Below are 16,300 nucleotides of genomic sequence, written 5' to 3'. Positions count from 1 at the left end.
GACCCATCGAGCGGTTCAATGTGTCCTGAGCTGCAGTACACATTGTCGGTTGACCACCGTGTCTTATCTGTGCGCATGTATGGTTTGACACTTTGACCCATCAAGCGGTTCAATTTGTCCTGAGCTGCAGTACACATGGGTGTGCACTGCACACACCCTCATTCCATTTTGTACACTATCTTGTATGTAACGGGTTTATACATTACCGTAGGTTGTCAAGCAAACTATCTTTAAGTACATATATGGGTGTGCACACGCGCTCATTTCATTTTGTTTTAGACAGTTTACATAGTGTATGTAACAGGTCATTAGACTAAGGGGTATGGAGAGCCTCATCCCCAAGGGGATGGGCCGCCACGTAGGAGTGGCTTGGAGAGGATGGACTTAGGGGGTGGGGGATGAACCCCTTTGTGTATATATATGTATGTATGTATAGGTATATGTGAGAGAAGGAAGGAGGTGGGAGGACTGGCTACCCCGGCTGTGGGGTGCCGGTTGTGCCGAGCCGAGCCCAGGGAGGCGGTGTGGGGGACCGGCGCCGGTCCTAGCCGGGCCTCAGCCGGCCCCCATACCCTTTAGTCTTATAGAAAGAAACAAAGATATTTGATAAATGGTCAGGAGGCTAATTCATTAACTTTCAAACACAAATTTACACCCGACTTGTATATTGAGTTTATTATCAGTAGTACAACTTAGAAACACTTCTAGATAGCACAATCCAAAACATTAGTTTCCCCGAAAATGGTGGTGGTGGCAGTATTGGTGATACGTATCTGAACTGAAAACATTTGGTTAGGCCTGTAAATGAACCGAATGGACACGAACATAGGCATGTTCGTGTTTGTTCATTTAACTTTAACTGAACACGAACACGAACATATAATCGAACACATTTTTTTTTGTTCGTGTTTGTTCATTAAGAAATCGGGCTTGTTCGTGTTCGTTTATGTTCGTTCGTTTAAAGCCTAAACGAACAGTTCACGAACATAAACGAACACAAACGAACAAAAATTAACGTAATCGAACAAATATAAACAAACACAATTTAACATTAGTGAACACAAACAAACAAGTCTAATATATTACAGTTTATTTGGAAACACATCTAAATTAACGTTTATAGATGCTAGAATTAAGTAGTTTTTTATATAAATATTAAGTAAGTGATCAATTACGATCTAAGAAAAATTTTTAAATTTCATTTTTTTTTAACTAGAAAACTCAATTACTAGTAGTTATATTTAGTTAGAAAACCTAATATTCATATAAATATAATTATATATGTATTTACTAAAATTTAAGCGAACATAAACGAACATTCATGAACATAAATGAACAAACATAAACGAACGTTCACGAACATTAATGAACGAACACAAGGTGTGTTCATGTTCATTCATTTAATTAAACGAACAAAGTTTTTTGTTCATGTTCGTTCGTTTATTAAATAAACGAACACAAACGAACTTCCTGCCGAACAAGTTCACGAACAGTTCATGAACGTTCAGTTCGTTTACAGGCCTACATTTGGTGATAAAGAAATTGAGAAGCTTGATCAAGATGGTGGCACAACCCTCTTGTAGCCAGGTATTTCGCTACGACGGATGGTAGTTGACTGATACACACATACCTGAAATGCACAACTATAATAGCCGTTAATAAGGCGTAGAACAACCATGAGTCAAACGTTTTTATTGTCTTTTGTAAACCTTATTGCGTTTTTATCGTCATCTATACGTACCAAGGGGAAATTGAAACCCAAAATTTAAGCTTCTACGTGAAGAAAAAAAATTGCAATTGATAAACCTTGTTTTGCTTAGATAAGTATGGGTCAAACTAGTATTTAAGTCAACCACATGCTGACATTGCACCGCTTGCAACATGTATGGACACATAGCCTCCGCATGCCAAAGTGGTCCTAGACCACAAGGTAACCATACCTAAACTCAAAACCAAAACCAACGACCACCGGCTAACAATGGTTGTGCTTGCTATAAGTGTGGTCAGGGGCGGACCTACGTTACGAGGAACGGGGTCCCCGGACCCCAATCTTTTTTTAAAAAGTAGTAGAAACGGTATATAAAATTGTCTACGGACCCCATAAAACAATTTAGATGGACACCATAACAATGAAAGTGAGCCTAGTGCAGTGGTAAAACCCCTTGTTAACACACAAAAGGTCATGGGTTCGATACTTGTTTCTTTGTTTTTTTGTGTTTTTTTTTTTGGACCCCATTGTCCAAAAATCCTGGGTCCGCCACTGAGTGTGGTGATCCTAACCACCTTAGCACCCAATGCCTTCAAGTCAACCAAGGTCATGCGCAGATGCCTCGTGTACGTGCCTTCAATATCAACGCAAACCAAGCGCAAAATGATAATCATATGGTGAATGGTACGTTTCTCATAAATGGAATTTATGCTTCGCTACTATTTGATTCTGGTGCGAATAAAAGTTTTGTATCCATAGAATTTGAACCAATTCTTGAATGTACATGCTCTAAGTTACCGGAATCTTTTACGAATGACGTCGCTAACGGAAAATCTATCACCATTGATTCCATACTCCGCGATTGTGTCCTTAACCTTAACGAACACGAATTCCCGATTGAACTCATACCCATGCAATTCGATTGCTTTGCTTTGACATCATAGTAGGCATGGATTGACTTATCAAGGTCCGTGCCAAAATGGTTTGCTTCGAAAAGTTTATCCACATTCCGCTTCCATTCGGTGTAGTGGCGGATCCAGGATTTTTTTTCACCGGGTTCCTTTTGCTAGATTTTCACTAATTCTCACTAATTTTTTCTAAATCATATAAAATTTCCACTATTTTTTTTCATTTTTTTTCCAAACCGAGGGGGTTCCCGGGAACCCCCAAAACACCCCTGGATCCGCCACTGATTCGGTGACATCTTGCAAATCTATGGCGAGAAATCCTCCAAAGGGCTCAAGCTCATGTCTTGCACACAAGCCCGAAAGTACTTACGTAAAGAGTACTTTTCCTTTTTAGCCCACGTTGTGGAGGAAAAGGGCAAAGGACGAAGTGTGAAAGACATTCCAATAATTCGTGATTTCCCCGAAGTCTTTGCCGATGACTTACCCGGTCTTACTCCCGCTCGTACCATTGATTTTCGAATTGACCTCATACCTGGTGCTACACCCGTCGCAAAAAAAAATCCTTATCGTCTCGCACCTTCAAAAATGCAAGAGCTAGCTAGCCAACTTCAAGAGTTACTTGATAAAGGCTTCACACACCCTAGTACATCCCCTTGGGGCGCTCTGGTCCTTTTTGTTAAAAAGAAAGATGGTTCGTTCCGCATATGCATCAATTATCGTGAACTCAACAAACTCACCATCAAGAAAACGTTATCCCCTTCTTCGTATCGACGACCTCTTCGACCAACTCCAAGGAGCAACGTGTTTCTCGAAAATCGATATTTGTTCCGGTTATCATCAAGTTCATATTCACGAAGAAGATAATCAGATATCCCAAAACCACATTTCGCACAAGTTATGGTAATTATCAATTCATGGTTATGCCCTTCGGTTTCACTAATGCACCCACGGTTTCCATGGACGTAATGTTCTCTGATCCGAATTATGTAAGTTGCATTATCTCATAGATAATCGGGCATGTCCGTGATTTGTTCTAAAGTGCACGCTTCTTATATGGGTTGGATCGATCTAGGTGCATGCATTCTCAGTTGGTATCATATATTGTTGTAAGGTCGTCATGATTTGATAGCGTTGTCGTGGTTTGCTTTGTCAACCTCTAAGAAATCATGCATGACCAAGATCATGTTTTAAAATCATTATGTATGACCATGATCATGTCAATATGGTATGTATCCAGCCTTAAGTTTTGTCCCAAAACTCTGTCTCTTTCACCTTAGTTTTGTTGATCATCACATAGGGTCTTAAGAGTCATCATAGCCTTAAGTTTGGCACGAAGAGCCTTATTAGGTCACGTTAAGTGTGATAAATGATAACATGATTGATCATGAGTAATCAAATTTGAATGAGTGATCAAATTGAATTTGATGGATCCTTTGTGACTTATATTGACTTTGTTTGACCAAGTCTATATCTCATTAAAGCCTATGGTTGATCAAGATAGGTCATAATGATTTATAGCCATCATAAATGTATTAAATTTTTTGAAACAAAAGGCAATGCAATGAAAAATAATTTAATAAACCATATTGAGTTTTAAGTGTGATAATGATTTATATAACAAAATGAGCCTTATGAGGTTATTATGTGTTATTAAATTAGGCTTTGGTCTGGTGGTTAAGAAGAATTACCTCTTGTGGGAAAACCAATGTTTAGTATTTAAAGGGAAAACAGCTTAGCATTCAAAAAAAGGTATTTAGAATTAGTTTTTAATAACTTTTTCTTTGCTTTTCTATGAACTTTATCAACCTATTTTAAATATTTAAATATATACTTTCTTCAATATTTTATAGATTTTATTAACTTACCTTTTGAAATGGGTGTACATATTCAGACACCTTATTCCCTAAATCCACACCCTCCTATACGCTTCGTATAGGGCTATACGAAGCGTATAGGGTTGCTTTTCCCGACCAACTTCTGCACCTCGTACAACGTCACATCAGTCAACTTATACGGGGAGTCTAGGCCTGTACGAGGGGCCAATACGAAGGCCCTTAGACGCCTCGTATAGACCTATACGAGGCGTCTTGGACTGACCGATTTGACTATGAAGAGACTATGTCTGACATGACTTAAAGGCATACGGGGAGTAAAGACCTATACGAGGCGTCTTTAGCTCCCATAAAATGCAACCTACAGTGCGTTCTTGGTCCACATCCGAGGTTTCAACAAACAAACACTCACATTCTGTTTGTTCTTTTATTTGTGTTTGCGTTATTATCATCCCGGAGTGTTGAAATGTCATCATATTGGAACGGCAACTATATCTTCGGGCAATATTCTAGCGAAAATTGGAGGCACGAAAGCGTTCCGGTAACAGTTATTAGCGTAAATGTTTTAATTACTTGTTGTTTTCGTTTAGTATTTACTAATGATGATACGGTTGTCTATTTTGGAGGAGTCTGGCGTTCCCGATTCTAATGAGCAAGAGGAGGTTGTGTCTAGTATACAAGGAAAACAAAACAGCCCGTTTCTAGATTTGAACAAGCATCCTCCTGTTGATGAAACAGCCCGTGTAGATGACTCATACCATGCTAGTGGATACGGAGGAGACGGTGGATACGGAGGAGACGGTGGATACGGAGGAGACGGTGGATACGGAGGAGACGGTGGATACGGAGGAGACGGTGGATACGGAGGAGACGGTGGATACGGAGGAGACGGTGGATACGGAGGAGACCGTGGATACGGAGGAGACGGTGGATACGGAGGAGACGGTGGATACGGAGGAGACGGTGGATACGGAGGAGACGGTGGATACGGAGGAGACGGTGGATACGGAGGAGACGGTGGATATGGTGGATACGGTGGATACGGGGGATACGGTGGATACGGAGGAGACGGTGATCATCAGCAATTCATTTCCCCGGGCACTCCTTATGTTCATCAAAACAATTCGGACGTTGGAGGATATGGTGGTTATGGTGGATATGGTAGATATGGTGGTGAAGCACCTCCCATTCTGGACAGTCTGTACTTAAAAAAGACGGTATAAATTACTATTTTATTATTAATATTTTATTATTATTATTATATTATTATTATATTATTATTATTATTATTATTATTATTATATTATTATTATTATTATTATTATTATTTTATTATTATATTATTATTATTATTATTATATTATTATTATTATTATTAATATTGTCGATGTTACAGGTTTTCAACTCCTTAGATGAACTAAAGAAACGGATACAAGAAATAGCAAATGCGGATGGTTTCGTTATTGTCACCCGTCGATCAAAGAAAATCGGGGGAAGAACCGGGAGGGTATGGCTTGAATGTGATCGTGGTGGTGAGCACCAGAGTACAGCAACACTTAGAAAAGCTGGAAGCAAAAAAACCGGTTGCCCGTTTTACCTGCTGGCTGTCCGAAACCACCCGTATGAAACCTGGGAGATAAAAGACGGAACAATTGAACATAATCACGAACTTTGTGAGGACCTGTCGGCCCACGCGTTTGTGCGAAGGTTTACTCCAAGCGAAATGAAACTGATCGAGCAGCTGACAGCTCAAAACATGGAGCCGCGCAAAATATTTCAAACGATAAGGAAGCAGGACCCCGACAGGTTTCATGTTCAGAAAGACGTTCAAAACGTTGTAGCGAAGATTAGAGCCGAACAAAGACAAGGATTGACTCCCATGCAGTCACTAGAAAATGTGCTGATGAAGAACGACTTTATTTACGAGATCCGGGAAGAACCCGGAACAGAGATCGTAACAGAGATCTTCTTTCTTCATCGGGACTCGAGAGTCTTGTGGCGTGCATTCCCCCACGTCATGATGATCGATGCAACGTACAAGACAAACATATACAATATGCCCTTTATCCAGATTGTTGGTATGACGCCTACCAACAAATCGTTTATTATCGCGCATGCCGTTGTTAGTAAAGAACGGGGTGATAACTTTGTGTGGGTGCTTGAGAGGGTTAAGGCAATGTTGGATGAATGTATGGAGCCACGTGTGATTTTAACGGATAGAGACCTAGCCCTTATGGGCGCGTGTGCTAAAGTATTTCCAGACGCCTCCAGGCTTCTTTGCAGGTGGCACATACAACAGAATGTTATGAAGCACTGCAAGGGTGCCTTCACAGACGACGACTGGAAGACATTTTTGTCATTCTGGGGTTCATTGATTGAGTCTCCATCCATACCCATCTACGACTACCACTTGCGCAACATGCGAAAGCGACTTGTGGAGTGCAAACGTTCTAGTAAGTTTTTCTAATAACATACGACTCACCTATGCAAATTTTATTAAATTATTTTTACTTTTTAGGAGTCTTCAAATACGTGTACGATAACTGGCTAAAAGACTATAAGGAGATGTTTGTCTTTGCGTGGACTGATAAGAGGCGCAACTTTGGTAATCGTACTACAAACAGAGTTGAGAGCCAACATGCCAACTTAAAGAGATACGTCGAAGATAGGAGCTCGCTGGACCGTATAGTTGGTTGTGTCCGGGATATAGTTGAGACACAGTTCGGTGAAATAAGGAAGACTTTTCGAGAAAGCATCGAAAAAACAATGAAACACCACAAACACCCGATGTTTCAACACCTACTTGGAAAAGTATCCCACAAAGCCCTTGACTTGTTGCATGGAGAGGCAATTAGGAGGCTAGATGTCTTGGAGCGCTTTAATTCATCATGTGGTTGCCAAATGTGGCACAGCTGTGGGTTGCCCTGTGCTTGTAGGATAGAAAAGTACATGCGTGAAGGTAATAATTGTTGAACGTACAACACTTGTGTGATATATTTCCTTTTTTCATTTTACTTAAACAATATTGTTTTTAACCGTGCAGAGCGTCCGATTCAACTCGAAGACATAGACGTCTTCTGGCGGAAACTTAACTTCCAAAGTTGTAAATTGATAGACGACTCACTTGACGTGGTCGAAGAGCTAGATGTTGTTAGACAACAATTACTGTGACACCCCGTTAAAACACGCTAGCTTGGCAGTGGCTGCTTCAACTTTCGGGACGAAAGTTCTTAAAACTTGGGGATAATGTGACACTCGAGGTTTTTCCATACGAACACCTTGTAATATTTTGTGTATATAAATATTATTAAATGAAAACGTGACCTTTGTGCATTATATGTGATGTATGTATGTATTATATATATATATATGAGAGCCGAAACCACGACCCGAGACCATGACTCGCAACCGGGCGGTTGCGAGTGGGCCACTCGGTCTCGAGTGGGCCGTTGAGCCGAAACCGGTTTGGGCCGAAACCCCAAGCCCAACCCGAAAACACCCCTTGTATATATAATCCCCACCATCTCCTCATTTCCCTCATTTTGCTACTAAAACATACACACACACTCCTTACTTTCTCTCAACTAAGAAAACCCCAAAACAACATCCAAACTCTTCCAAATTCTCGGTTCAAGCAAGGATCTCGGACAAGGACTCGGTCAAGCTCGGATCACTCGGACACTTCATCTTCTCTCATTCTCTTCTCTTTGTTTTCGGCTCCTCCTTTTCATAACCGGTTAGTGTGTAGTAAATGCCTTGTTTATGCTTGCTTGAATGATATGTTTATGAAATAGAAAAATGCTTGGTTAGTAGTTTATGCATGATTCTTAGGTTGATTTGTAAAGTTTGACAATATGTGGTAACATGTTTGAAAAGGGTTAGTTAAAATTGTTATGCATGACTTCTAGTATGACTTGTGAAGATTAACTATATGTGAAAACTCTTATGTATGAAGTTTGACAACATGTTCATAATGGCTATAGAATAGTGGTTTAAAATGTGCTTATGAGCAACCCAAAACTATGTTCTAAGTCATAAGGTGTATGTTTTACTTGTTCTTGCATAATAATCTTGCTAGTAATATGTGATTTTTGGTTAGTAAATGTATGATTTGTTAAAGAGAAAACCCTAGAAAAATATGAATATAGGATGAACTTGTTGAATGTTGGTTTGAAGATTTAAAATGGCAAAGTTTGATCCATATTTTATTAAAGGCAGATTAGGAAAAGTGTTTGTAGAAATCTTATTGGTAGTTTCCTAATCTGGGTCTGATTTCATATGTACAATTTGGACTGTCATATCTGCATCATCACGTGTGTATGAAAATGACAGTTTCCGACTCGCAACCACGACATTACGACTCGCAACCACAGCATTCCGACTCGAAACCACACGGTTGCGACTCGCAACCAAAGCATGACAAGTCGAAACCACGAGATTGCGACTCGAGACCACGCCGTTGCGACTCGCAACCAAAACGTGATAACTCGAGACCACGGTTGCGACTCGCAACCATAACGTGACAAGCCGAAACCACCTGGTTGCGACTCGAGACCAGCTGGTTGCGAGTGGGCTGTTCATTTTGGTTACTGGGCCCATATGTGTTTAACTTGGGCTATCTGTTGACTGGATTATGTGTTGATGTTGACTGCTTAATTACTTAGGCTGGCCCAGTAACCCACTGTTTACTTATATGCTTGATACGTGTTAGTTATGTGTAAGTTTTTACGTGAATGCTTGTATACCGAACCTGACCTATACCGGTAACCATGTTAGGACGTGGTGACCAACGTGATTGACAAGTAACCTAAACCTACCGAGCAACCCAAGGTGAGTTCACAACTTAAAAGCATGCGTCCCGGTGGTTTGGGACACGAGACTAACAACCCTATCCCCTGGTAAAAGGGGATACCATTTACATACCTTCCCTAGTTATTGGGAACGAAACTTACTTTTCCTTCCCGGGTATTGGGAAACCTTTTGGTTAATTACTGTTTATACGGATTGCAACTAACGGCACTAAACGAAACTCTATCACTCAAGTCCCTACTACAAATACCGATTAGTCGCCGGGTTAGGCGAGCGGGTTATTAGTTGATAGCGCTATTTAGGTGTTTACCAGCCTCACACCGTGCCCTGGTTTGGGACGGTCGTGAACTAATGTACTCAGAAATCCGTCAATGATGATAGAACATTGACATCGGGGCATCCTGCGGATACGCAACGGTTACCTAGTGTTCGGTATTGGAAAAACAGTTTAGTCGCTAACTTTTGGGGTAGCTCCCCAGGGCATGTATAAACGGATAAATTAACCGGTGAAACAAAGTTTTTGGTAATTAAAACAGGACAACTAGTGAACTCACTCAGCATTATTGTTGACCCCTTACTGCATGCTTTGCAGGTAACCAGTGACGAAGGAGCTTGCAGCTTGGGGACGTGTAGTGTCTGTTCACCCTTGTGTTGGGTGTTACCTTATTTTGAATCATGAACTTTGTTTTAAACTACCGTACTTATGCTTCCGCTACTTAATACTGTTTTGGAACTTAAAACTTTAAACTCTGAACTTAATATTTGCTAAGCTTATGAATAGTAAGTATTACTTTTGTTATCAACTTAAGTATTCGGTATAATTGGTGGCTGGATCCTGGTCAGTCACGCCCTCGAAGCGGGTGTTATCCGCAGGTGGATTTTGGGGGTGTGACAATTACAGTCGCACCCCCCAGCTCAGCAAAAAAGCCTGCTTTCAAAGATTAAAGCGGTGTTGACTCCAACGAAATCTACCAAGAAACCACCGGTTGTCCAACAAAATACTCGTGGCCGACCAACAACAAAGCAGGTACAAGAAAGGTTGGACGAGGCCTCTCGTATAGATGAAGAATTGAGGAGAAGCTCCTTCGGTGATGCAAACACGTGCTTTGAAGGTTCACGACAAAGTAAGTACGATAAACCTCGCCACAGCTCGTACGTTCCGTCTCAGGCCTCACAACAGTCGGTTATAAGGTCCCAAAAACCCAAAGCGACCCTAAGCCGTTCAAAGAGTTCTAAGAAGAAAGAGACACGAGATGATCACGGTTTTCCTTTAATCATTGGGGACGAGTACGTGGGAATCATCGAACGGTTTAAGTCTGACATTCCGCCAGTGTTCCATCCGTACGTCTCGTGCATACGAGATGTGATGCCGGACGGTCATTGTGGGTTTCGGTCTGTGGCTGTGGGCTTAGGGATGGATCAGAGTTCATGGGGGCTTATTAGGAGGGACCTTGTCCAAGAAATGGATCAGAACGAATCGATCTGGTTCCCAATATTTGAAGCATGGGCTGATGGTTATTTTCACACGCATCGTCAGGGCCTAATTTGGGATTCAGTGGCCGGTTGTGGGGAGAATCACTGGATGGACTTCCCCTTTGCAGGACTTCTTATTGCACAAACGTACGGTATCGGGGTGCACCTGTTAACGACAACCATGGGTGCGAGTTCCACTTACTTCCCAATACTAAGTCCTCCGGCTAATCAACAACCATTATTCATAACGCTTACACATGTTAACGAGAACCACTTCATACATGTTAAGCTGGAAGGGGATTATCCTATGCCACCAGCACACGGGCTATGGTTGACCCACCGAAGACCCCATACAGAACAATGGGAAGATATGTACTTGCCACGTCTAGAATGGTATACATCGATAATGAATCCTCGGCCAAGATCAAACCCCAGTCTTAATTACATAGATAGTTACACGGAAGAATGATTTTTGTAATTAATAGTATTTTATTGTAATTAATAGAATTTTTTTGTAATTATTAGTATTTTATTGTAATGAATAGAATTTTTTTGTAATTATTAGTATTTTATTGTAATTAATAGTATTTTTTTTGTAATTAATACTATTTTTTTGTAATTAATAGTATTTTTTGTAATTAATAGTATTTTTTTGTAATTAATAGTATTTTTTTGGAATTAATAGTATTTTTTTGGAATTAATAGTATTTTTTTAAATTTTTCTACAAAAAAATACAACTATACGCTTCGTATAGGACTAGACGCCTCGTATAATATTGCACAAAAGACCATTTAGCCCCTCATATGCCCCCAATCTAGGCTTATTCCAGGGGCTCAAAGGTAATTATACACCAACCAGACGCCTCGTACAGACCTGTACGGGGCGTCTGTTTGAGCGGGATTTTGAAAATTCAATTTTTGAATATCTGAAATTCAAAATTTGAATTTTTTGAAAGTGGACGCTTCGTACAGACCTGTACGGGGCGTCTGTTTGAGCGGTTTAAATTTGAATTTTGAATTTGAATTTTGAAAAGCTTTTTGGTTAATTACTATTTTACCCCTGATATGCCCCCAGTATAGCCACTAAGCAGGGGCTCAAAGGTAATTTCAAAGATGGACGACTCGTACAGGTCTGTACGAGGAGTACAGTTGAGGCGGTTACTTTTTCCCCATTTCTTTTTTTAATTAATAAAATGTATTATTAAATTACCATTTTGCCCCTGTTTACCCCTTAGTATAGCCTTTTATCAGGGGCGAAATGGTAATTAACCATTTCAGAAATATCTTTTTGGAATGGTTAATTACCATTTTGCCCCTGATAAAAGGCTATACTGAGGGTTAAACAGGGGCAAAATGGTCATTTATCAAAAAGCATATACGCCTCGTATAGATCTATACGAGGCGTCTAGGCTTCGTATAACACAGGGGGGGGCCTAGACGACACAGATCACACACACAAACAAAAACACACACATATACGCTGCATTCTGATCTATACGCCTCGTACGTATTTCAACCGTATTTTTGAAGAATCGAAGCATCACCGGTACGTATTTCATCCCGTAGTTAAGTATTTTTGTCTCGTTTATGCCTTTAGACCGTAGGTTTGCCCTAAAAGTTGAATTTTGTTGGGTTTTGGGGGTTTGAGGTTGATGATGATGATGATGAACTTGTAGAACAGGACGCCGAGTATAGCCCTATACGAGGGCTATACGAGGGTCTGTTTTTTTTTTTTTTTTATTGTTATTGTTATTAATATTATTATTGTTATTAATTATTATTATATTATTATTATTATTATTATTATTATTATTATTAAATATTATTATTATTCTTAATTATTGTTATTGTTATTAATATTATTATTATTATTATATTATTATTAGTATTATTATTATTATTATATTATTATTATTATTATTATTATTATATTATTATTATTATTATTATTATATTAATATAATAATAATAATAATATAATAATAATAATAATATTATTATTATTATTATATTATTATATCATTATTATTATTATTAAATATTATTATTATTATTATATTATTATTATTATATTATTATTATATTAATATTATTATTATTATTATATTATTATTATTATTATATTATTATTATTATTATATTATTATTATTATTATATTATTATTATTAATTATTATTATATTATTATTATTATATTATTATTATTATTATTAATTATTTATTTATTTATTATTGTTTTATTTATTATTGTTTGTATACGTATACAGTATTTATTATGGAGGACGATCTGATGTCGGGCGTTGACATTCAGATAGAGCCGGTTCAGCAGGGTCCACGACGTAGACAGCGGCCGCCTGTGGATACGCTGCAGGGGCATCCGTATCTAGAGTTTCCCGACGGCACTGACGCCGCCCGTCATTGCCAGAAGCTTAGGAGGATGCACGTTGGATCGCATGCATCGATCGATTGGGATGCGATGGAGGAGATTGCTGAGACGCCGAGAGTGCGTCGGTTTATACCTATCGATTCGCCGTGGCATCGTCTTTTTGACTTGGCGCACACGCCGACCTACAGGGAGCTGCTGGTCGAGTTCCTTTCGTCATTCACATTTCACCCTCCTGGGGAGCCAGTGCAGCTTCCGTACCCAGGTGCTCCCCATCCGCCTGAGATTTCTTTCAGGCTTGCTGGCGTTATGCGTTCGATGACGCTAGCAGAGTTTGCGGTGCGTTGTGGTTTATACATGCAGGAGGAGATCGAGACTGAGATTTACACAGCGGGGCTAGTGGTGGTTGAAAAACCCACTCTTGTAGGGTTTTGGCAGGTGATTGCGGGGGCGGATCATTGGGAGCATGATAAGTCGAAGGGGAGGGTGTCGTTTGTTAGTGACCCACTATACAGGTATGTACGTTTATTATTGCAATTATTGTGATTATATGCACTGTTTATTAATCTCTGTTTTTGTATTTCGCTAACACTATCTGCAGGTATCTGCACCATTTGCTCGCCACTTCTATATCAGCGCGCGGCTACAGCCGTGAGTGGTGTACGACCACAGATCTTTTTTTCCTATATTGTTTGTTGTATAGGAGGCCGTGCGCGCTAGCACACGGTCTAGCCCAGTACTTCGCCTCCGGCCATCACCGGCAGGAGCGCGGATTTTTGTATGGCGGGGCATACGTGACCGTCATTGCCCGTTCATTGGGCCTCGTACCACAGCAGGACCCACATCTACGGACGCCGGCCATCATGCCGACGCGGATGGGTATGCAGTCGCTATGGGGGATGAGGGTTATCAGGAGGTTCCCCGTTGGCCCGCGGTTTAAAAACCGCGACGGGGGCGTATGGAGAGAGGAGGCCCTACCAGAGCATTTCGAGCCCGTTCATCCTCCTGCAGATCCTGCTGATGTAGTGCCCGTGGAGGACCCTCCGGAGGATCTAGACGGTGCAGCGGGGCCACAGCCACCGCCACCTGCCGGGGCACCTCAGTTTCCACGTCACGTTATTCGAGGTGGTGCCCCAGGAGCTGCGCTACATCCGGATGTACGAGCCAGGCTTGACAGGCTCGATGATTTGGTAGGTTGGCTGGTACGGGCGGAGCAGGATAGACGAGAGAGAGAGGGATTACCCCCGATACCGCTTCCACCGGTTCGAGCTCCACATCAGCAGCACCAGCCGCAGCAGCAGCACCAGCCGCAGCAGCAGCACCAGCCGCAGCAGCAGCATCAGGATTCAGATTCGGATTTGGATGCATAGACCTGTTGTTGTTTTTATTGTTATTATGGATGTACAAACTTATCTTATATATTTTTGTTATGGATGTAAACAGTTATCTTATATATGTCATATTTATGTTTGTTTTCAGTTATTCGGTTACTCAATGATTGTTCTCTTAAATTTAGATAATACGGAAACAATATAACCCCCTGAATATAATACGGAAACAATATTTGAAAGAAATAAAATTTTAATCGAAAGAATAATATTTAAAAAGTAAAATGTTAAAAACAATATAATATATTTAAATAGCCGATTTTTAAAAAACAAAAAAAAAACAACACTTTTTTAAAAATAAAAAAAGAACGATTTTTAAAGGCAAATAGTTAATTTTTAAAAAACAACAACTTTTTATAGTGTAAAAAAGAAAAAAAAAACTTTTTTTAAAACCAAAAAAAATTTCATCAAAAAAACACATCTTCAAAAACTATCCAAAAAACCATACCAAAACCCACCAAAACCCACCAAAACACCCCTCATTTCAGCCAAAAAAAAACACCAAACATAGACGCCTCGTATAGCCCCATACCCTGCGTATAGGGTTCCTTAAACAACGTGCCTGACACCCTCTGTACACCCATCGAATTCAGTGCATGGACGCCTCGTATAGGTCTATACGAGGCGTCTAGGTTTAAAAAAGTGTGGATTTAGGCGCAGTGGGTGTCCGGATAGGCGGAGCCTTTGAAATATGTCATCTAGAAAAATACGAGGAAAAATAAAGAAATATCAAAATGGTGTAAAATATTGATATTTTGCATCATAGAAAAAATGTTATATACAATGTAGGTGTGATGCACCTACGTATGTATATAATTACTTACTACCAAATATACAAACTAATCATAAAGGCAAAGCGCTTTCAGGTGAAAGCTTCATACAACTCGATATCTGATACGCGATTTCTTGCGTACTGTGTTTTATAGTAAGGCCATGTTGGCAACATGGACTAGAACTCTAAGTTGTTCCATGTTGTGCAAAACTGGATTTATTATCCGGATACCATCAAATCCGTCTTCAAGAGGGCGCTATCACTAAAACGGCTTTTCGCACGCATGATGGGCATTACGAGTTTTTAGTGATGCCCTTTGGGCTTACAAATGCTCCTTCGACCTTCCAACGGTTGATGAATGATATCTTCCGGCCGTTTCTCCGGAAATTTGTCTTGGTATTTTTTGACGACATATTAATCTATAGTCCCACATGGACTGAGCATTTGTCACATCTTCGGTTGGTCTTTCAGTCTCTGCTGAATAACAACTTGGTGGCTAAATTAGCTAAGTGTTTGTTTGGACAGACCAAAGTGGGGTATTTGGGCCACGTGATTTCTGCCCAGGGAGTTGCAGTGGATCCGGACAAGATTGCATGTATCCGGGACTGGCCAACCCCTAAGACCGTTAAGGATGTACGAAGTTTCCTTGGGTTATCGGGGTATTATCGTCGTTTTATACATCATTATGCATCCGTTGCTGGTCCGTTATCAGACTTGTTGAAGAAAGACAAATTTTGTTGGACTTCTATACAAGACGAGGCATTCCTCAAACTTAAACAACTTCTTAGTTCCACTCCGGTTCTTCGGTTACCGGATTTCTCTAAACCTTTCACGGTTGAAACAGATGCATCAGGGACTGGTATTGGTGCCATTTTGTCCCAGGAAAACCAACCAATCGCATATTACAGCATTAAATTAAGTCCCCGTATGCAACAAGCATCAGCGTACCAACGAGAAATGTTTGTTGTTACCCAGGCAGTCGCCAAATGGCGTCAATACCTTTTGGGCAGAAAGTTCCAGATCATCA

Source organism: Helianthus annuus, chromosome 13 (genome assembly GCF_002127325.2).
Source record: "Helianthus annuus cultivar XRQ/B chromosome 13, HanXRQr2.0-SUNRISE, whole genome shotgun sequence".
Taxonomy (NCBI): Eukaryota; Viridiplantae; Streptophyta; class Magnoliopsida; order Asterales; family Asteraceae; genus Helianthus; species Helianthus annuus.
This window is presented reverse-complemented; position numbering follows the sequence as displayed.